Here is a 24,660-nt window from a genome sequence, read left to right as displayed (position 1 = left end):
CAGAAATAGGAAAAAGGTCAAGTGTTTTAAATCTGAATTTGTTTTTCAGATCACTGTAGCTGCAATACAATGGCTAGGGATAAAACTGGGTTTGATGACCAGCGGGGCTACCACAGTATTGCTGGTAAGCAATGATGGTACTGAGGAGCACCTGGGTAGGCTCAGTAGGTTAAGTGCCTGCTTTTGGCTCAGGTCACAATCCCAGGGTCCTCTGCCCCTTGCCCCTACTCATGCTCTTTCTCTCTCTCTCAAATAAATAAATCTAAAAAAAGAGAGAGAGAGAGAGAGAGAAGGAAGGAAACGATAGTACTAAAATTTATCACAATCTCTCATCACTTAATTTCTGTGCTTTTTTGTTTAATGAACAAACAACTAACTACTCTGCCCTGCTACTCTATATGCTCGTGTTCCCTAAGATCAAGAGCCACAACTGTGTATTCACCACATAATGTTTATGAGCATAATTCTGCCATATAGGATATCTTTAATAAATATATAATATAAGGTAGTGGTGAAAATGGCAATAATGAGATGAATATGAGAGTTCTTTTAGAGATACAATAGATAGGTTTCGGTGTTCAGCACACAAAGTTGATAAAGATGCAATATGGATTTTGATATAGGTTTTACACAAAGTTACTATAAGGACAATAGAAAAAAAGGCATTTTGAAATATTAAAAGCCCTCTATAAAGGATAAGCACTATTATGATACAGATACCCAGTGAAGTCATCAATTCAGATTCTAATAAATGAGACAAATTATTTCACACTTAACTAGAATTTACTAACTATAGGTTTTGAGAAGGGAGAAGATACTACAAGGTTTCACATTAGTCTTGAGCAGGATCAGACTAAAGAGACTTAGTGGTCTCATAAGTAGATCTCTAAATAGAGAAGTGACATGCTAAAACTGTGGCATTGTATAAAGTTCGGATTAACATGGACAACACACTGCAGACAGGGAAACAAATATGATGCTACCACAATTAGCCTGGGTGCACAGAGATAAGAAGCTTAACTAAAATTATGAGTTTTAAAAGAAAAAGAAAATACAAGATAATGAAGAAAAATAGTAAATCATGGAGTTTAACGCAATGTGTAAGGGCAGAGGCAAGAAAAAGACATGTGACTGTTACTTTCTAAAACAGTGAGAAGAGGGAGGAAACAAGCATAAGAGGAAGAAGGGAAGTGATAGCATAAATGAAGCAAAAGGGGAACAGATGCATCATCTGGTCTCAGAGAAATTAGAACTCAGAAAACATTTTCATAAAATGGCAGCAGAGAATTCAACAGAACGCGTCCACAGGAGCGGTAAAAATGCAATCACCCTTTGCCTGTATCAGTAAACTAAGTCACTGAAAGTTGATGAAATGTGGGTCTATCTCCTGGCTTTGTTTTTGACATTGAAGCTAACGTAAAAGAAAGGCTTTTATAGTTGACGAAGAAGAAGAAGAAGAAGAAGAAGAAGGAGGAGGAGGAGGAGGAGGAGGAGGAGGAGGAGGAGGAGGAGGAGGAGGAGAGGAAGGAAGGAAGGAAGAAGAACAAGAAGAAGAACAAGAACAAGAAGAACAAGAAGAACCCTTCCTAATTTAAAAATGGAGAGGATATAGCCAATTTACCATCTAACAGTTTGTATTTTGGTGGTATTTAGGTCAATTGGTAATTCTCTCAAAATCACATGGCAAACTGATCTCAAAGCTCAAAGGCATATACAGACCTCCTGATTCCTAATAAAATACTCTTCACTTTTTTTTTATAGATTTTATTTATTTATTCATGAGAGACAGAGAGAAAGAGGCAGAGACACAGGCAGAGGGAGAAGCAGGCTCCACGCAGGGAGCCCGACGTGGGACTCGATCCCAGGACTCCAGGATCATGCCCTGGGCAGAAGGCAGGCTCTAAACCACTGAGCCACCCAGGGATCCTACGTTTAAGTAGGCTCTATGCCCAACATAGGCTTGAACTCAACTCTGAGATCAAGAGTTGCATGCTCTACTTAGCCAACCAAGCACCCCTACTGTTTCTTCCCTATTCTCTATGATCTTCATTTACTGCAAACTTCCCTATACCAGAAAACATCATTCTCCAGTAGCCTGGTTAATCAGTGTGTTTTATTAAATCAGGTTACTCAAAGAACTGTGGTATTCATAAAATGATATGATGTCTGGGCTCAGCAGAACACGGGAGAGAGAGAGAGGAAATGGGGCATATAAGTAAGATGTTTAAAGGGATGAAGATGAAACAGGATCATAAGTGTGAGGGATGGGTTTGTGGGGTTGCTTTCACTTTTTGTGTGTAGTTTTTGGGTTTGTTTTTGAGGGAGGGAGAAAGCACAAATGTGAGCTGGAGTAGCATGGGGTGGCTGGGGAGGGGGGAGGAATCCCAAGCTGACTCCCTGCTGAGCATGTAGCCTGAGATCAAGACCTGAGCGGAAATCGAAATTGACTCGGAATCTTAACCATCTGAGCAACCCAGGCACCCCTCCTGGGTTGTTGATACCAAAGTAGTCCCTAATAAACCGGAGTACTTATCTCCATCTCCAAGTCTGCTCATCAGAGAACTCAGGCTATAAAAATAAGGGTTGAAGTTCTTTTTAGCATTAAGAGGATTCATTACATTATTCTACTTGTGTGTGTTTACAATTTTCTATAATTTTTAAAGGATACATAGAAAAAACTTTAATATTCATCGATTAGAGGTTAAATATGATAGAGCCTTACAATGAAACACTGCTGTATGAGATATAAAATAATCTCCAAAATATATAGTAGAGAAAAAGGTGTGGTTCAGTGTATAAAATACACTCCAATTGTGGGCTTCACAAGGAGGCTATATATGTATCTATATATACGTTTTGAAACCTATGGTCTTTGACTATTTCCATTTCCTTACTACAAAAGCCCTCATGTAATTGAGTCTCTATCCTCAAACAAGATCTAAGAATCTTAAGATCTCCCTCTGCAGGAAGAGATCAACAATTTCTCTAATGTGACACTCCAGGGCAGAACTCTCCAACACTAGAGAGAAGCGATGCCCTGGAAAGACCTGAGGAAAGAGAGAATGCTTTGACATTAATGGACTGTTGACACCTATTCTTTCCATTCTCTCTAAATCCAACCATCTTATTGAGTCCTTACAGTCTAATAAGGCTGCTAGTTTGACATGGCTGATCACTTGCTAATCGATTACTCAACCCTCTCCCTTCACCTTCTGGTTCAGTTCTCTTGCAATTATTCTCTTCCTTTTTTTTCAGCTTTCCGCTGCTTAATATATATAAGATCCTAGAAAGCCAAAGAAGAATTCAAGGAACAAGGGAAGATCTTACATCCCTGTGTTTAATTAGATCTGGACTATTTAATTTGTTCTTTTAATAAAAAATTTAGGACAAAATTTATTTTCGCCTTCTTATGACTCCCAACTTTTTATTATGAAAAATTTCAAATGTATAAAAGGTTCAAAAATAGTATAAAGATCACTCAACAAATGCCATATTTCCCTTGTTATTTGTATATACATACACATATATACATACTATTTTGCTAATCCACTTGAAAATAACCTATGCACATCATGACAATTTGCCACTGAATATAGAGCTGAAAAATAAAGAGCATTCTTCTTCATAAACACAATACCATTATCACAATCACCATTATCAACACCATAATAATTCTCTAATAGCACCTACTATCCAGTCCATATTCAAATTACTTCAACTGTCTAAAAATGTCTTTTGTAACTTGATACCAAGTTACTGTTTTAAACCAGTAAACATTCAAGTTGTATGCATCAAATGTGGTTATGTCTCTTTAGTCTTTAGTTCTAGAGTAGTCCCAACTTTTTTTTTCATTTTAACTTTACAAAACAAAACAAAATCAATTACTTATAAAATGTTACACGTTTTAGATTTATGTGATTTTTTTATGATGTCATTTACCTGGTTTCTCTATCTCTAATGTGCCAGTAAACTGGTATTTGGATCTAAAGGCATCATTAGGCTCACATAAAACTTTTGGTGAGAATACCTCATAAGTGATCTTGTATGCCTCACACTACATCACCACAGGAGGAATGTACATCACACTGTCCTATACCATTCAATTAAGGTACTGACTGCCAGATATTTCCACTCTTTTTTTTTTCCCCGTTAAAGCTATCAATAACCTATGTAGTGATTCTGATAAGACCATCCTATTCTACAATATCCCAGGTGACATTAGTATCATATCCCATGTGATTTCTAAAAGCTATAAAACAGGATAATACATGAAAAACCTAGTATGAGATCACTGTTAATTTCCCAGCATCACTTTTTAAACTCTCAAATGCAAAAAGATGTATTTCTATCCCAGGAACGCAGGCATTTTCATAAGAGTCAATATCATCTCACTATGTGTACTTCCTGTGCCCCTGAGACTTAAAGACAACAACAAACTCAAATCCTCTCTCAAGAGAATGGGCACACATAAACAAGAGTAGGGCTACACTACCCACCTTCCCACGGGGAATGTGAGTAACAGGGACTACATGCTAAGTAGTCCCTTGTCACAGTTACAATAAAAGAAGAGTCTGTAAAGATTCTCAGAATATTCTCTGTCATTTGTCAGAAGAGGGTGTGTTCAAGTCAAATTCACAATATAACATGACGAAGGAAGTGATCATTAAGATTATGAATTTTCGTTGTGCTATGCTTTGTTACCAATTTACTAAAGACTGGAAAAAACTGAATCCGATCATAAAGACTATTTACTGTAATGCAGTAAGATAGCGAGGCCATAAAATGTACTGAAGAAATCACTGAGCTGCTCACTCAGAACAAAAGGTTTCCGGAATTAAAGAGTTGTGAGGGACACGACCTTCTGAACATTAAGCTTGTCCCTCACTTGACAAGATCACATGTTATTATCTGAGTGGCAAGAAAATCCCCAATGAACAGGACACTTAAGGACCGCTTTTTTAAGGGGAATTCCAATATACTGTTTCAAAAGGACATGTGCAATGAGCAGATGGCAACAGAAGACTACACTTATTTCTTATTGCAAAACAGCCCTGAGCACATGAGAGTCAGGTTTTGAAGAACTGTAAAGCTATCTGGTCAAAAAATATATCACAATTTTTTAAATGATTCATAGACTTTGAGGCATGAGTCATGTTCTAAATTTCTACAGCTGCCATCAGGATGTCTGAATTCAATTTATGCTCTATCACCAACCGGCCTCAGTTTCAAGTGTTAATGATTAAGCTGAAAGCAAACAATGCCCATCGAGCCCATACATTTCAGGGAAAGAGGCCCCATTTGGTAGAATCAACTTCGAGGACCTACACACCTCGAATCTCATCTGCATCTCCCATTATTCCGACTTGTTTCCCTCACTTTGCTGTCAAAACTAAATTGAGCACTGAAGTTTCTCATTGCTCATAAATTAACTACCCAGAAATAGAAACAAACATGTTTTCCCGTACTGGAAGTTGGAATGTCACAGTATTCTGGGGATCCGTAAGGTAGGCTGGGTAAGTACAAAGATTCAACAGTCCTACTGCGTAGGGACTAACCCAGCCCCTCCATTTACTGGTTGCAAAGCTCAAGGAAGTATGTAACCTCCTTCCAAGTCAGAATGTCCTCCTCTGTAACATCCCCCTTCTCAAGAGGCTACAGCAAAGTGTTGTGCCTGGTCACCAGGACTTCCCCATTACCAAATCCAGTGTCAAGTCCTAACCCTCATCTTTCTACCAGCAGCATTTGGCACAGTTCATACTTCTTCCCAGAGATACTTCTCTTGCCCCCAGATCTTCACGCTTTCCTGATATATCTGTAGCTTCAGTCTCCATCTTTAGCTTTAGCCTTCCTCGTTTTCAACCTTTAAATGTTGGCAAACCAAGAGCTTTGTCCTTAGGCTTCTTTCCTGGCAACTCTCCTTCCCTTCCTTTTACCAAGCCTCATAGCTTAAATACCAACTAGATGTTAACAATCCCCAACTTTTTTTAAAGATTTTACTTATTCATGAGAGACTCAGAGAGACACAGAGACACAGGCCAAGGGAGAAGCAGGCTCCACACAGGAAGTCCGATGCAGGATTCGATCCTGGGACCCCAGGATCACACCCCAAGCCAAAGGCAGACGTTCAACCGCTGAGCCACCCAGGCGTCCCAACAATTCCCAATTTATAGCTTGGGGCTCTCTTCTGACTTCAAACTCACCAATCCAGCTTCCTACTCAACACATCCCTCCAGATAGCTAATCAGCTTCTCAAACTTGACCTGTTCAAGGGCGAGTCCCTGGTCTTCTTCCCCAAACCTGCCTCTCCCACAATCTTCACCATCTAAGTTAATAGCAACTCCATTCTTACAGCTTCACAGGCCAAAATCCTAGAATCATTTTTGATTCTTCTCTCACACACATCCCATATCCCAATCCATCAGAAAATTCTGACAATAATACCTCTGAAGAATATTATATCCAGAACTCAAAGACTCCTCCACACCTCGACAATGAACACCCCATTCCAAATCGCCAGCAACTCCCAGCATGGACAATACAACAGTCTTTTAACTGGTCTTCGTTTCTAACCTTGCCCCCTTACAACCTCAACGAAGCACGCAAAACGACACTATTTTAAAAAAATAATAACATCGTAACACAAAGCTACTCAGAATTCTTCCTGTGACTTACTGTCTCACCCATTGTAAAAGCCAAACTACACAACTGCCTAGCCAACACAAGTGAGGCTGCTGTTCTCGCCCTTGCTTTCTTTTCCTCCACTATGGTTCTTGGTTTTCTTCATCAGGCAGTCTTATCTGTGTCCCACAGGTCTTCATTGTGCACTCCCTCATCCCCTTCAGGTTTCTGCTACAATTTCTTCTTCGTCTCAGGGAGGCCTTTCCTGACCACCATAAATTGCAAAATCGACCACCCCCACCATATTCTATTGCATTTCTCCAGAGCACTTAAAACCCTTTAACACACCAACTGTTTTGCTTATTTCTCATCTGGCTTTCCCACTATTAACACAAGCTCCATGAAGGTGATGATTTAGATTTTGTTCTATACTGTATTTCCAGTGCCTAGAATTTCTCCCACAGAGCAGGCACCCAACTATTTGTTGAATAAGTGAACAAAGTACTGAATAATGTACATTTATTTTGGTTGTTTAAAAAGCTGCAAATTAAAATCCATCTTGATTTTACATGCTTTGGATTTCACAAAAGAGCTGCTTATCAATTACTTTTTCTATAATAATGTCAAGTCTCCCTAATCAAATCCCTAACACAGTTTTTTGCCAGCTGCAAATTGTTCCTATGCTATAGCCTCTTTTATCCTATCTGTGATATATACGAAGCCAGACATACCATAGAACCTATGCAGCTAATTAGCTGACATGGTTTACTTTAATCACTACTACACTCACAAAGGCCTGTTAATGAGTCACAAAACTGTTTCTTAAACTAAGTAAAGTGATATTTTATTAGTGTGAACTTTTCACTCCCCCTAATAGTGGTTTTTATTGTTTGTTTGTATTTGAAATGTTTAGAGAAAAGAAGAGCCCTTAAGGAAGACAGCCAAATAAATAACTTGAATGTGAGAAGAGAAGGTAACTGGCACACTCTTATCAATCTGTTATCACTGACATATATTAACTACCAACATTTAGGGAGAAATATGAATGTGCAAAACACTAGTAAAATACCTTCGGTAAGCTTGAAAGGTCATAAGTTACAACTGCTAAGCTGAATGGAAGACTGGTTTAAAAAGCCATGTATTTCCAATAATTTTCTATTTTAAAAGAGCCTACAAAAAAAACCCTTGGCACTTCAGAAATTTCTTCTGCCCTCAACTACTCACTACTGCCCTAACATTTTGTCCTTCCATCATTTTCTGACTCCCACCAACCTAAGAAACTTTAGCGGGGGGGAGAAAACCCTACCTGTTCATTAAACATCACCAACACATTTTGGAAAAGATGCCTAATTTTATTTAAAGTATTTAATATTTCATCAATATAGTATATATGTTAGTAGAAAAATTCCACTTGGACAGGACTTTCTAAATGCAGTCATGATGTAGGGCTTTTCCTTCCAACAAAATGTTTTGTGCTCTCACCAGCAAAGTAGCTTTAAGTAATTAGATGAACCACATGCACAGAGTTCAGATGCTAAATTGACATCATAATCATAGTATCTGTAAGTAGGAACATAAGGTGTCCTCTTATTGATGACAGGATTTCTCTGGGCCATAAGAAAACTCTCAGTTGGTTCTGTCTACGATCACTGTCATACATATAGCTAAGACTATAAACTCCGTATAAAGTGAAATAATGAAGGGGACAAAATGGAAACAGAACCTATGAACCTCACTAACCCCATACTTTAATCATTTGTCCCAACAAGAGACAAGTGTCACAGAGAAACGTTAACAGATAAACCGGAATAAAGGTGCTACCTAGTTCCAGGCCTAATGCTACAAATACTAAAATTATTTCCAGATTTATACTATGAATTTTGATCTCTGTCTAGCAGAACACAACAAAGATAAAATCAATATATGGAAATGAGGTGCACTTTTTTTTTTTAAGATTTTATTTATTTATTCATGAGAGATACACAGAGAGAGAGAGAGAGGCAGAGACCCAGGCAGAGGGAGAAGCAGGCTCCATGCAGGAGCCCGAGATGGGACTCGAACCCGGGTCCTCAGGATCACACCCTGGGCTGCAGGCTGCGCTAAACCACTGAGCCACCAGGGCTGCCCAGTTGCACTTTCTTTTATCTACAATAATTTACTTTAAAATAGTATCTAGTCACCATATTTTTTTCAAAGATTTTATTTATTTATTCATGATAGAGAGAGAGAGAAAGAGGCAGAGACACAGGCAGAGGGAGAAGCAGGCTCTATGCAGGAAACCCGATGTGGGACTCGATTCTGGGACTCTGGGATCACACCCTGGGCCGAAGGCAGATGTTCAACCGCCAAGCCACGCAGGTGTCCCGTCACAGTATTTTTTTAAATGACAAAAAAATTCTGCTCAATCATAAACAGAGGACCATTTAATGTTCTTGGATAAGATCACCTAGTATTACATGGATGTCAATTCTCCCCAAAATAAATCTATATATTCAATGCATCCTCTATCAAAATTCTAGTTGTGTTGTTTTTAGAAACTCTAGCTCTAAAACATATAGAAAAGAGTAAAAATCTACAAATAGCTAAACCAATTATACTATAGTCTGGCAAACTGAATTTAAATTAAAAAAAAAAAAGGAAAAAATAGCTAAACCAACTTTGAAAATGGGCAAAGGATGGAGAACTTGCCCTACCAGATACTTAACGTAGCCACTGGGGGAGTGGGGGGGGCAAATTAAGACCACAATGAGATATCACTACACACCTAAAGAGCTAAAATAAAAATACAGTGATAATACCAAATGCTGGCAAGGATACAAAGAAACTCAATCTCTCATTGCTGGTGGGAATGTAAAATGATGCAGCCACTCTAGAAAACAGTTTGGCAGTTTCTTCACAAAGTAAACCTACGCTTATCATACCACCCAGCAATCCGGTTCCAAGGCATTTGTCCCAGAAAATGTGAAACTTTGTATCCACACATACACAAAAATTGTACAAGAATGTTCACTGCAGCTTTACTTGTAATAGCCAAAAACTAGAAACAGCCTAGCCTCAATGTCTCAGTGAATGGTTACACAAACTGCAGTATACATACACCATGGAATACTACCCAAATTATGCAACAATTTGGATGAATCTCAATCTCAAAAAAGTCATATGTTGTGTAATTCCATTTATATAGCACTCCTGTACAGATAGAATTCTAGAGATGGAAAACTGATTAGTGAGCAGAGGTTAGGGATTGAAGGGAGATGGATGTGACTAAAAAGGTATAGTAGGAAGGAGATCTTCACAATGATGGAACAGTTCTCTATCTTGACTGCAGTGATGATTACACGTATCTATCTACATAGATGCTAAAATGCCATGGTACTTTTTTGGTACTTTTTTGGTACTTTTGTACCAAAAGTCAATTTCTGGGTTTAGCTATTGCACTGCACCTAGTTGGATAAAACGTAACCATTGGAGGAAACTGGGTGACGTTATTAAAAATGTACCCCTCGTACCCCTTGGGGGAAACCAGGCCTCTCTGCAGATCTTTGCAACTTCCTGTGATCTATAATTATTTCAAACTCCAGCTAAAATAAAATGGGGAACACCAATAAAAAATAAATTTATTAAAAAAAAGAAAAAGAAAAAAATAAAATAAAATGGGAAGAATTATTCACACAGGGAAAAAATTAATACAAAGCCATTGTGTGAAACCCACATGGTATTAAAGCGAGAGCAAACAAATAAACCAAAGGAACAGAATACAGTGCTCAGAGTATGAGAACTTGATACACAATAAGTGTAGCATCTTACCTAAGGGGAAAGGAGAGAATGCCACTAGGAAAACGGGAACACTACATGGAAAATAAACTGAATCTCTTCCTTGTGACATATAAAAAGATTCTGGATACACTAAAGCCCTATACATTTCAAGGAAAACCATGAAGTTAGTAAAACACAAAAGTAACATTATGACATAGAATTTGAGGAAAGACTTCTTACAACCCCCAAAGCACAAACCATAAGGCAATTTTTTAATCTGACTGCATCAAAATTGAAGATCTCTGTTCAATGAAGCACATCATGAAAAATGTTACAGACAAATGGCAGAATAGAAACAGGGATACTTACATATTCAAAAGACTAGTATCTAGGAAATAGAAGACTTACTGCAGATCAAGCAGAAATGAAACCTCAAAAATGGGCAAAGGATGAACAGTTTTACAAGAGGGAAAACCAAAAAGATAAAATGTACATGAAGAAATGCTCAAACTCCTAATAGTGAAATGCCATTTAAAATGAGATTTTACTTTGTATCAATTAGTGTGGAAAAACTAGGACACTGGATAATACGAAGTAACAATGAAGATGCAAGGACACAGAAACCCCCCCAAGAACTGCCTGCAGGAGTACAGACCATAGCAATTTGTTCTAGAACACAATCTAGTAGTTCTTCAATAAAATATATGAACGCCCTATGATCCAGAAGTCACATTTCTGGATATATATCTCAAAGAAAGCATCACAGAGGTCTTGGAGGTATATTTGTTATACCTCATCTGTAGCAGTAGGAAAATAAAGGTAAAATGGGCATCCGCAAATAGGAGAGTAGATGGAAACCCATAACAGATATACTCTCTGAAACACTGTGCAGCAGTCAGATCTTTAAAACACGGTAGGGAGAGAAACAAAATTCAATATACAATATTATATAACATAGGTAGTATATAATATACAACATATAAAATACAGCCTATCTCTAAAAATAAAAAATGTGGGTACCCAAAACAATATACATTTAATAACACACAACACACACATAAAGGATACACATCACACATGTTAAAATGTTTTTTCCCATGTATTGATGATCAAAGGAATGGAGTGGGAATTGGAAATAAAACACAATGAATACAAAACAAAAAACAACAACAAAAACCAGGAAACACACCCTGAATGGCCAATAATGACCACTGAACTGAGGGAAAATTAATTCAATCCTCTTCACCTGAGGTCCAAAACAAACTTTAAGGACTCCCACCTAACACAGAGCACACTACTGAAGCTAAATGTTATCCTATCCTTATCGTGACAAAGGCAAAAAGTAGCTCAGTGCTTTTAAGGTTTTCAATGCTTAAGCCTGTTACGTAGATAAACCACCCCCACTTACTTTGCTTCAAAATAGAACTTATATCCAAGATCAAAACAGAAGGAAATTATAAGATACAAGACTTAACTATTTGAAATGTCAAGTGCCCACAATGATACTCAAGATAAAGCAAAGCCCAGTCCCTCTAATGTACCGAATCATCAACATATTTTGAGGTCGAGCTGCATACAGGTGGCAATAAGAAAAACTAACAGGCATGGCCTAGTTTTGTTGAGTAGAGCTCTGCAGTATTCTAAAAAATAAATAAATAAAGACAGATCTCTAAGCAAATAAACAAATTCTCAATAATAACCGCGGGTCAAAATTAAACGAGGCATTTTGCTATCTTTTTATATTTGTTGGGTTTCCCGGTTGGAAATGACTAAGATCTGTGCACGTCAATGCAAAAATCCAGGCGGCTTGGGCTTCGTCGAAAAAGGCATTTCAATTTTTTTGAATCTTTAAACTGCTCTCCACTCCACTGTCACCGGTAGCTCAGAGAACAAGAAACCTCACGGGCCAAGCCAAAAATGTCAAAGACCCCGATTTCTCTTATGTCCCCTGAGATCCTTGCCCATCTTATGCACAACGACCTGAGTAATAATAAGCATCCGAAAGGGTCGGACAGAGCCCGTGGCAAAAGGTCACCAGGTGAGCAGGCGGCCCCTGTCCCTGGATCCCCAAGCCCGCAGCATCCACACTGCCCAGGCTAAGATGCAACCGTACCTGACCAATAATTTCAGACTGTTGGAAACCAACAGATATTACTATTACCTAGGACCTGCAAAAAAAAAAAAAAAAAAAAAAAACGTGACAAGGCGAGTGAATGAAAACATAGAAGGATATTGTTAAATCCCGGGCAGGGCAGTGCGGGCTCCAAGCGGGCGCTTCCCGGGCGCGGGGGCCGCGAGGCGGGGGAGGAGCAGGTGTCCTTACCCAAGTCCTAGGGCCGCGGGGCGGCGGGGGCACCGCGCAGGTGAGGCTCCAGCACCTTAAGCAAGGGCGCAAACGGGAGGAGGAGGGTGCACAGGTAAGGAGAGGCTGCCCCCCGCCCCCCCCCCCAGCGCTGCCCCAACCACCCACTCATCACACACCACCTCGCTCCTTGGGCGAGCCCGTCTCCAGCCCAAAGCCGGGGTCACCTGAACCGAGGACCCGCGAGGACCCCCGGGCTGAACCCCGTGACCCCTGACCCCGCCGCGGGAGCCCCGCTCACCTGTCACAGCTTCATCTCAAGCCGCGATGCTGTCCGCGCCACCACCCGCGGGCGACCCGCCGAAGACGGAGCAGGCGAGGACGCACGGCGCGGACGACCCGCCGTGCTCCAATCCCCGGCGGGCGAACCCCTGGGGCGACCGCCCCCCCACCCCCGCGAGCCCGGCCGGCGGCGTCTCCCCGGCGAGGCTGCTTCAAGGTGCCGTTGCCGCCGCGGCAGTAAATCAGCTGACACCCGACTGCCGTGACTTCCGCGGCAACTGTCGCAAAAACGAGGGGGCGGGAAATGAGCCCCGTGGCCAGACTCGCCGGGCCTCGGCTAGGAGCCGGGGAAGCCAGCCGCGTTACCAAGGAGACCGATCGCAGGCGAGGGTGTCGACTGTGGGCAAAGAGCGCGCGGTCGCCATCTTTTTTGTGGGAAACGCGGTCTAGGCTCGCGTCCCGCCTCCAATGCCCAGGCTGGGAGGACCAAGATGGAGGGAAGAGCGAAAGGGCAAGCAGAGGAGGTGTCCCCAGGATGTTGCAAGTTTACGCTTCTGCCCCGGGACTCGGTCCAGACCCTTGCAAAGTGTGAGCTCTGGAACTTGGTGACTGTTTGCTTCTGACCTCGACGCAGAGAGCCAGAAGAGGAACTCGGCTTGTAGGCTGCAGGACGCCTGACCTTGTGCAACATTCCTGCAGAGGAGAGGGGATGAATGTACGCTCAGTGTGGGCGGCAGAGCCCGGTGCAGCCGGAGACCCGCCCTCAGAGAGGCCTGTGTTGGGATGCCAGCGCCCCCCCTGCGCACTGTCATTGCCATCTGGGGCCTGATGCTTCTTCTCTTCATTCTCCCCCCAACTCCCCGTATAAAAAAATAATGACCTCATGGGTATCTAGGAGGCTGAACGAGCTCAATAAACAGCAATCACTCATTATGCTTGCCCATCTTCCTCCCAAATATTTGTCGAGTGAATGAATAGCAGCCAAGGGAGAAACTTGGGGCGATGCTGGTGGCCAATGGTCAGTTCTGCTAACAAGATAGGAAGGACAAGCATTCCAGAGCTTTGTCTTTCCTTCATAAGCTCCCTAACAGACTCCCAGGACAAGGACTCAAGAGGAAGCTATGTATTGAGGTCACCCGGCAGAGCTTGTCAAAATGAAGTTTCTGATCCAGTAGGTCTGCAGTGGGCTTCGGAAAAAACCCTCCATTTCTAACAAGCTCCCTTTGCTGCTGGCTCTTAGACCTGAGTCTTGGGTAGCAAAATCCTATTGGATGGGTCTGAAGCAGGAGATTAAGGGATTAGAACAGGGCACAAACAAGTCCTTGAGACAGGATCACTTCCTTACTAGTATGTCAAGAGACCTAAGAATTGGTTGGGTCAAAGGGTTTCTTGGCAATTTATGATTCCTGCAAATGATAAACTTCTCCTTCCTCTCCTTCCCAGTTTAGACAGTCCTCCTCCCTCTAACACTGTGCAGACCCATCAGTGTCCTGGGGGGCACACCCCCTTTTCCCTCACTAGGCCTTTTAGCATTCTTTATGTCTCAGGTCTTGTTTCCTCTAGGCTATTTATTTGTAGAGACCAGTTCTGCTCTGCTGCCACCATGAGAATAATTAATCATAATGTTGACCAAGGAAGTCAATACAACAACCTGAAAGTCAGCAATTCTAAAGTTGTCTTACACTGTAAATTGGGATTCTATGATTTTCTTCGACTTTTGACTAAGAGCCTTGTAGTCACATGGGGCAGAGAAAAGCAGGAAAATGATGTTAAATAGAAGAAATTAATTCCTTGGACAGCTGGGTTCAATATACTCATTCACTCTGTTATAATGATGAACACATTTAAATTGTTAAGTTCATAATCCCCTTTACAATCTACAAGAACTTTTTGGAAATATGGGAAGCACAGAGTGGTTACCATGGGATAGTCTTAGGCTTCATTAAAGCTTGTTTGGTTTGTAAAGGTAATCTATAAAATATCCCTCCTGGGTAAAGTTGACTTTTATTTAACAAATATGAATTGAACTTACTATGTTTCAAATACCTTCCTAGGAGTACAAGGTTAATAGGAAGATTAATGAGAAGCCTTCAGACTGCTAACACTCTGGCCCCTCTCTACCAAGTTCATAAAACATATTGCCAAAGCCTACATATAAATGCATGTAATTTCCTGAGCTACAGGACTAAAATAAAGATTCAAATATGAATGAATAACATGTTTCCATTTCAGAAATATTCACACATTTTTATATGTACATATATATGTTTTACATGTTAACCTTCCTGAAAATTAAAACTTATAACTTCGGTAAGCTGATCCTGAGTATATTTTTTTAAAGATTTATTTATTTATTATTTATGATAGACACACACACAGAGAAAGAGGCAGAGACACAGGAGGAGGGGAAGCAGGCTCCATGCTGGGAGCCCGATGCGGGACTACATCCCGGGACTCCAGGATTGCACCCTGGGCCAAAGGCAGGTGCCAAACCACTGAGTCACCCAGGGATCCCCTATATTTTTGAGTAAATCATTTATTTATTCCTCTTATCTAGAGGAATTATACAAAAATCTTAGAGATTTACAGAACCAAAAAAAAAAATCAGTTCAACGTGTATCCATGGAAACTTAACAGAAAACAAAGAAGAAGAAGAAGAAGAAGAAGAAGAAGAAGAAGAAGAAGAAGAAGAAGAAGAAGAGGAGGAAGAATTTGGTATGTTCAGTTCTATAGAGGAAAGCTGGCTCTGCTTCCCACCAAGGCTCACAAAATGACGACTTCTGTAAACATTGGAAGGTATTTGGGCAGCTAAAAAGAATGGCAAATTTCCCCAAGATATATGGCCATAATGTAGCACAGTATGAGAAAAAAGGCATACGTAAAGAGTAGTGGAGAAGAGATGACTTACTTATAGACTGAGATGAGGAAGGATATTCACATTAAATTTCATGAAGGTCTACAAAAATGGATAGGATTTGGAATAGGAGGAACTGGGAATGGATAACGATATTGTTGCTAGTTTTGAAGTGTATTACACAAGTGTGTATATACATATAACATATGACATAAAACATGAATATATAAGCACATATATAATAAAGTCAAATTGGAAGTGAAGTACGGGGGACATAAAGCAGATGAATAGGAAAACTGTGGTATTAAGACTTAGTTATTTCTGAAGGAGCGACTCCTTCAATGGGCAATCTTTGCCCTTGGAACTCTCTCTTAAGTTGATAGAGTCTTTCTCAGATTGGGCCTAAACCCAGTAATAAAAAATAACATGGGAAAAAGAGAATAAGGCCAGATAAGAAGAGGCCTTGAATGCCCTTCTAAGCTTTCAGAACTTGATTCCAAAGGAAGTGAAAAGCCATTGTAGACTTTTGACCAATATATAGAGTGGTGTTTTCCTAATAACATTACATTTGTTTTTATTGCCTTATAACAAATTACCATGAGTTTAGTGGCTTTGACCAATGCACATCCATTGCCTCATAGTTTCCATGGAAAAGGAGCTCAGGCACAGCTTCTGATCACACCAGGTGACAGTTGAGATGTCAGATTACAATCTCATCTGGAGACTCAACCAGAGAAGAATCTGAATCCAATTCATGTCCTTGGGGATAAATGACTAAGGACCCTCCGGTCCTACAACCACCTGCAGTTCCTCGTCACCTGAGCCTTACCAAAGGCCTTTCATATGGAAGCTTACTTCTTCAAAGCCAGCAAAGAGCACCTCTCTAGTGGGTGCAAGAAAGATCGAGTTATATAGCTGGAGATACAGATAGAAATAGATCAATCCATAACCTAATGAAGCGAGTGACAGCCCATCACCATTGCCATGTTCTACTGGTTAGAAGCAAGTCACAGGTTTCACATGCATTCAAGGAGAGAGACTTATACAGAGTGTGGCTCGCTGGGCAATCACTGTAAGGTGTGTCAGCCACAAAAAAAAAAAAAAAATCAGTCCAGCAATGCATCAGATACACTAGGTGGAAAAGACAGAGAGGCACAGGACAAATGAGAAGTTTTCATCATCATTGTCTTAGCCAAAAATGTATAATTATTACGAGAAATGAACCATAAATGGAACCCATGGGATAAGGGTAAAAAATGTGAACCTGCTATGTTTTAATGATCGGAGCATTAAACAAAAGTTAAGTATTATCCTGTCTTTAGGATTTAGTAGCAATTACCCTGCAACACACCAATACTTCCTGGACTTCCTAAGTTCCAAGCTAGTTCTCTAAAGGGAAGGAGGTTTGTTCCTCTATTTTACAAATCTCTGCCTGGTGGTCTCCCTGGCCTCATTACTACTGTCATTTCCAGAAGATTTCACATGTGCTATTATTTTTTTCCTATGGATTGTAAATCTGTGGTTTGGTGGTCCCCACAAGGGCCTAATATTTTGCTAATTCTGTCCTTTCCTTATGGACCCTATTAGCCTAAAAGTCATGTCACGATAGGAGGCTTCGTGTTAGTACTGGGGGTCTTCACACTTTATCATGTCATAGCAGAGTAGTAAGTGATCTCAGCATCGTTTTGTGTAATTATAAATGTGTATGAGTTTCCGTTTGTACTTTCTCACGTGATTTGAAAGTCAACTCGGGTGATACTTCTCTTTTTTTCCTATCTCACGACTTCCACTAAATCAAATTATTTCTTCTTTTTTTAAAAAAAAAGATTTTTTTTATTTATAGAGATGCAGAGAGAGAGAGGCAGAGACACAGGCAGAGGGAGAAGCAGGCTCCATGCGGGGAGCCTGACGTAGGACTCGATCCAGGGTCTCCAAGATCATGCCCTGGGCTGCAGGTGGTGCCACCGGGGCTGCCCCAAATTATTTGTTCTAAGTAACAGAATGTCTTTTTCTTTTTTTTTTTAAAGATTTTAGTTATTTATTTATTTTGAGAGAGAGAGAAAGCGAGTGAGCACACAGAGGGAGAGGGAGAGGGAGAGGGAGAGGGAGAGAAGCAGACTCCTTGCCAAACAGGGAGCCTGTTGTGCGGCTCGATCTTAGGACCCTGGGATCATGACCCAAGTTGAAGGCAGACACCCAACCAACTGAGCCACCCAGGCACCCCCAGAATGTCTTTTTCTAGAAATATCTTTATTTGCTCCATACTTAGACCTTTTAGGAAGGAGTAAAGATGTTAAAGTTGGGAGTGCTTGAGCTCCTTACGTGTAAGGATGTGGGGGCTCCTCACCAAGCTACTAAGATCAGCAAGAGGATATTAGAAGGATGACAGGGGCACCTGGGTGGTGTAGGCGGCTAAATAGCTGACTCTTTGTTTTAGTTCAGGTTGTGATGTCAGGGTCCTGGGACTGAGTCCCACATCAAGCTCAGCACTCAACACAGAGTCTGCTTGAAACTCTTTCTCTCTCTCACTCTGAGACTCTCCCCTGCTCTCTCTCGCTCTCTATCTATCTCTTAAATAAAATCTCTAAAAGAGAAAGAAGAAGAACAACAACAACAAACAACGTGATGAGTGACTTGTAGCCCTGTCACCGGCTGCAGCAACAAGGGTTATAGTTTGTCCTACTAATCTCTCTCTTCTTTCTCCTGGCAGGATGACAGGACCACCAGAGACTTGGGAGAGCTGGTCCTCAATCCTGTGCCAAGAAGAGGTTCCATGGGTCACAAAATGGGCCACGGAAGACACAAAGATGCACTGCCCAGATTTTCCTTCCAGGAGAATGTACTTCCTAGCTCTATGGAGAGGGCTTGCTTACTGCTCCTGCTATATGCTTCTTTGGGGTCCCTTCAGCTTTCCAGCTGGGGTTACCTATTCTTGGGGCAGCCCTGGCAAATATCTGAGCACAGCAAAGTTAGTCATGAGCACACTCTTCTCAGGGAGTCCCCAGTGAATGGCTAGTAAGAAAGGGTACCCTCTTTCTCACTGTCCCACCTTCTTCTCCCTCTTTCCACTTCTACTGCTACTACTTCCATTGCTGCTGCTGTGACTTTTCTGTCCATTTGAATCATTTCAAATAAAATTTCAGAAAAAGAAAGTTTTAATAAAAATGAGGCGAAACAGATATCAACCAATGCAATGTATATACCTTACCTTGATATTGATTCAAACAAGTCATAAATAAATTAGGAGAAAATAGAGAATTTTAACATTAGATGGAGAGTTGATGATACTAAGGAAGCATTGTTAACATTTTAGGTGTGATAATGGCATTTTGGTTATGAAGGTTATTTTTAAAGGAATCCTTATCTTCTAGACATGCAGGCTAAAATACTACAGATGAAATTGTGTCATGGCCTGACATTTGCTCCACAAAAATCTGGGTTGGGTGAGGGGTAGTGGCGATGAGTACTTTATTTCTATTTTCATGAAATAGTACTTTCTTTTACTTGTCCTAAATATAATTTGGCAAAGTGGAAAGCATCATTCTTCAACATCTAGTGGTATTGGGTGCTCTGCTGAGCTGGACATTCAGATAGTGCAAAAACCTGTTTCTGTGGTCAAATTGCTCACAGTCTGGCAGGGAGACAGATACATCTACTATGAATGCAATGCAGTGTGAGAAGTGGTTTGCTTTGGTACTTTCTACCAGTTAGGTCTGATTCTCCTAATTTTCTTCTGATTCTAATATTCTGAATGTTGGTGGGAAATACTGTTTTTAACATTGTGTAAGTAACCACTTCCTTACTATATAGGAGCTAACATACATTTTATCGTTATTGAATGTGTTCAGTGCCTGGCCCTCAGGGGTACAGAGAGTATGTACATACCGCTCCTCAGGAACGGGATGACTGATGAGCTTGTGTATGTTTGGCGAATGTGTTTGCTCAAGAGCATGCCTGAGAGAGGGCTTTGGACACAGCAAAGTCTTTATTGGGAGGCATTTCTTCCCTACCTGTACATTCTAGTCAGGCAGTATCTACTACACTACCATAGACAACAAAGAGCTCTCTTTACGATTGATTAAATGAAAATATAGTTAGGTGTAGGCACGTGTAGTTTTTGGTTTCAAAGGGTGAATTGTAACCCCCAACACACTCTTTAAAAAATTATAATATGAGTTTTTATCTCAGAGACTGAAGTGATAGAATTATTTATCTATCTGGCCTTCTTAACAGCAGCTCTCGGCAGTTTAATGACTTCTGAAACTCAGATATAAATTTCAGAATAAAAAGCTATTTTACATTTCTGGGAAACACCCAACACTGACTCAGAATTGCTAGCAACTTTCTTCAGCATGTTCTAGGAGGAGGAGTTTTATGACAGAGATGGGTCACTCCGTGAATTCCTAGAAAACTCTCCTCAAAGACACTGCCTAGCATCCAAAGCTAAGGAATATGGTGTTAGTGGGACAAATGGTCTGTCTGGGGACCCTTGACAGCATTATTTAAGGAACCATTTAATACCCAACTGGGAATCTTACTCCTTGGACTGAAAGACATTGCACCACCTAGGGACAGCCATGGGAAATGGTATTTAATTTTCAAACTCCATAACCTACTACTAGAAAAGGTTTGCGAATTATGAAGCGGGATGTCCTTTCTATTTAATATTTATATTACATGAATTACATATTTTCCCCTCAAGTTTTTAAGAATAAAACAAACCTTTTCTAAAATTATTTTTCGTAGATATTACCCAGTTGATTGAAAAATTAAATGAACACACAATATTACAAGTTTTCTATTTCTTCTGGAATAAGGTAACAATAAGCTATTAAGGAGAAGTTTTTTTTAAAGATTTATTTATTTATTTATTTGAGAGAGTGCCTATGAACGGGGGTAGAGGGGTTGGGGGGTGGGGGAAGAGACGGGAGGAGATTGAGGGAGAGAAGACTCCTCCCTGAGCCCAGAGACCTGCATGGGGCTCTGTCTCACAGCCCTGAGATCATGACCTGAATTGAAATCAAGACTTGGACACTTTACTGACCAGACCACCCAGATGCCCCAAGCAGAAGTTATTTTTATGTAGAATTTTGGGGTGGTTGTAATTTTGATAAGTTAGTGGGGGGATTTCATACGGTTTATGGAATTCATCAATAAATCCATATCCTTGGGCTTCTGCAAACACAAATCCAGTTATTTAAAGAGGTATTTTATATCTCAGAGGAATTTATGAGGACTTTTGTTGCAGAATAAATGTTTTTTCTTCATTATATTCTTGCTATTGCTCTTCAAAAACTCCAAGTGGCATTTGCTCCACTTTTTACAAGAGGAGTACATTTAAAGAAAAACTTACAGCAGAAATTTTATGGATACTGGACACTGCCTCCCCAAACACTCAAATATATATGAAATTGGAAAATTGTGCCTTTCTTTTCTATCATGGGAATATTTTTAAATGATTAGAATCATATTGACTCAAAAAAGGTGGATGTGGATCAAATAAACTTAAAGGCTGAAACTATACAACTCTTAATGAAAATGAGGGAAAATCTTTACGGAGGGAGAAGGGAAGAAGCAAACACTTGGGGAGAAATGGCAGCCTGGTGCGTCTAGGCAAAAGGGTCCACAGGCAGCTCCAATCAAGGGGTCCCAATTCCTGAGTCACATGAAGCAGAAAGGGCTAGATTTCAAGATGGTGTGTAGGAAGAGACAGTGTTCCTAGACATCTACACTCCAATGCCCCACTTCTACTCTAAACTCAGAAATTTGGTATAATTTCTGAAGCAGGCAGAGGAGGAGACAAGGTTGTTTTTGTTCTAGTTGGATACAGGAGGAGGGTGAGGGTTCAGAGTCAAAATGAAATTGAGTTATACAACAATTCTTGTACCCCTACATTTTGTGAACTGAGAGTCATACTCATTATGCCTCCCAGCCATTCATTTATTCAACCTATACTTATTTTGTATCTACCATATGCAAAGGGCTATGAGAGAGATAAAGCCATGGATGATGTGTCTCTAACATATCTGTTTGTAAAGTCAGCAAAGTGAACCCATGGCAGCTACAAGTCATGATAGAAAGCATTCCTCCAGTGACTGGCTGAGCTTGATAAAAATGGGTGAATCTAAAGCGAACTATATTCTTGGTGAGTTAAGAGGAAAGTCAGGAGTCATTTCTTATTTTTATCTAGGCCTGAATTTTAGAACATATTCCTTCATAAAGCATTCTCTGCTCATTCTAGCTGGAAACATTCTCTTCTTTTTCTCAACCACTAGGGTATGTTATCTACAGCTCTATTATGGCACTTACCACATTTTACCTTGTATTATTAGCTTTTGTAGAAGTATCTTATCTCCCTTTTGATGTCCCTGGAAGAAAGGTGTTTCAAAGCATTATCATAGCACCTTGTGCATATTAAATGCATAGTAAATGCTACATGAGAGTAGACAAGTAGCATGAAATAATGTCTCAAAATATGGACTCCTTGCATCAGCTAACCCTGGATGCTTATTAAAGTTCAGACTCATTTTTTAAAAATTTTATTTATTTATTCATGAGAGACACAGAGAGAGAGAGGCAAAGACACAGGCAGAGGGAGAAGCAGGCTCCATGCAGGGAGCCCGACGTGGGACTCGATCCGGGATCTCCAGTATCATACCCTGGGCACTAAGACGCTGAGCTACCGGAGCTGCCCTAAAGTTCAGATTCTTGAGCCATGTACCAGCACTACTGAATTAGAATTTCTGGGTGTGAAACTGGAAACTCACATTTTAATTAGCTCACTACAGCTTGAGACCTGTGGATTTCAGAATATAACAGTTACAGTAAAATGTGAGGGACAGGGTGGAGCTGGGGTTTATGTGCAGTGTATTTTGCATTTCTGAATATGTTCATCTCAGGAATGGGGAAGGTGTATCATCCTCTTAAGAATAACCACAAGTCATCTTTGCAGAAGCTTAATGGTAAGTTTTTTCTAAAATTTTCATGGAAAATTCTAGTAAATGGGGTTTTTAGGGTGGTATATACAAAATAAGAAAAATAATAACATTTTGGGGGAAAATTGCACCCACCAAAAGCTTACTTTACTTAATGATATAAAGTTCACAGGAGACCAATTAACTGTGAATATTATATTTGTTCTAGTTACTACTAATAGGGTAAGGAAGAAACTTGGGCCTTCTTTGTAGAATTGTTGTGCAGTACTTTTTCCCCCAGCTGCACCTTTTTTCTTTCTTCTTCATATATATATATATATATATATATATATATATGATATAGAACACATTCTATATACATATAAAATATAGCTATATATAGAATATTCAATATATATTAAATAAATATAGAATATAGAACATCTATATATATATACTATTTATAATTTTTGAAGAGATTTGTAATATATATAGAAAAACACTCTGTAGAGCATCACCTTGCAATAACATCTGCGAGAAAGTTCTATGCACATACATAAAGTCTGTTTCAATATAATGTTGGGTGCAATGATGAGGTATAAGCAGCTGTACTACTGTATAACTGAATGAGTTACACGCTTGTCTAAAAGTCAACCTTGTCATCAGTAGAACAGGGACAATTGTCATGGCCTCCAAATTGTGTAATTGTGTTCTTGGGCTTCAGTTTTCACCCTTAAAACTAATAAATCTCAAATCTGCAACTTTAGCTTACTCCTTTTTCTTAGTTCCAGACTCAACCTTCCTACTACCTGCTATACTCATTACCTAGGTATCCTACTGGCATCTTAACAAAGAGCCACAAGACTGAGATATTTGCACCATTCCCTCCTTCTTCCGTCATTGCAGTAAATTGGTCACTAAATCTTGTGATTTCTATCTAATGGTTTCTCAAATATATCTTGTCCTCTTCATTACCACTTCAGCTACTCCCATAACTCACTTCCTGGATTACTTCAGTAACCTCAATTTGTCTCATCACCTTCTATCCTCCTTACTGCCACCTGAGGGCTTTTGCTAAAGGCACTTTTTTTTTTGTAATTAAAAAAAAATTGCCCTGCAATGATTACTCCATTGCATTCATGTTAAAATACAAATTCCTTAGCGAGTCCTGATCATACCTGCACCTTCCTCCTCAGTTTCATCACCTCAGCTAAATCCAAAAGCAAATCATTCAGTCACCTAGCCTGACATTTAAAAGAACACGCTGATGTTAGATTACCTCAACTTGATTGCTGATTTGACATCCTACTAGGAGTGTGAACTAGGGAGAACCAGTCTGTGGGTGAAATAATAATAGAACCTACTTCCCAGGGTGGTTGTGAGAATTACACGAGCTAATATACACAAAGAGCCATATCTTGTCTAGTGCACACATTGTTAGCTATTTATTATCATTATTTATCATCAGCTCTCCCAAACCACGAATTGGTACTGTTGGTTCTTCTTCCTGTAATACCTTTGTCACCTCTCACCATCTGGCTACCTTCTTTTTTTTTTTTTTTTTGGCTACCTTCTTCTATCAAAATTCAGCTCAAGCCCCCCAATTTCTAGCAAGTTTACCTGCTCCATTTGTCCCCTGTGTCATTCATCCCCACCGTTTCCTTTGCAAACTTGTTAGGGTAACTATTGTGGGCCCCTATCAAGAGACTGTGATTATCTAGAGGAAGATGTGATCATTCTATTTTTTTTCCATTTTTATTTTTTATTTTTTTTATTGGAGTTCAATTTGCCAACATACAGCATAACACCCAGTGCTCATCCCGTTAAGGGCCCCCCTCAGTGCCCATCACCCAGTCACCCCCCCACCTCCCCTTCCACTGCCCCTTGTTCATTTCCCAGAGTTACGAGTCTCTCATGTTCTGTCTCTCTGATAT

General features: G+C 40.2%; 1 protein-coding gene across 3 annotated transcripts in view; it reads right to left on the bottom strand.

Moving 5' to 3' along the window:
* Nucleotides 1-13,195, bottom strand: part of LOC129495477 (WD repeat-containing protein 7) — a 353,352-nt gene extending 340,157 nt beyond the window's left edge. For 2 of the 3 annotated variants that reach the window (XM_055303010.1, XM_055303012.1), the window contains exon 1: nucleotides 12,978-13,195. The gene's annotated coding sequence lies outside the window, so the exon portion shown is untranslated. Of the gene's footprint in view, nucleotides 1-12,697; nucleotides 12,714-12,977 lie in introns of those variants that run through there. The other variant, XM_055303011.1, reaches the window with a different exon arrangement.
* Between the last annotated feature and the right edge of the window lie 11,465 nt (nucleotides 13,196-24,660).

This window comes from Nyctereutes procyonoides, unplaced genomic scaffold (assembly GCF_905146905.1).
Source record: "Nyctereutes procyonoides isolate TBG_1078 unplaced genomic scaffold, NYPRO_anot_genome, whole genome shotgun sequence".
Taxonomy (NCBI): Eukaryota; Metazoa; Chordata; class Mammalia; order Carnivora; family Canidae; genus Nyctereutes; species Nyctereutes procyonoides.
This window is presented reverse-complemented; position numbering and strand designations above follow the sequence as displayed.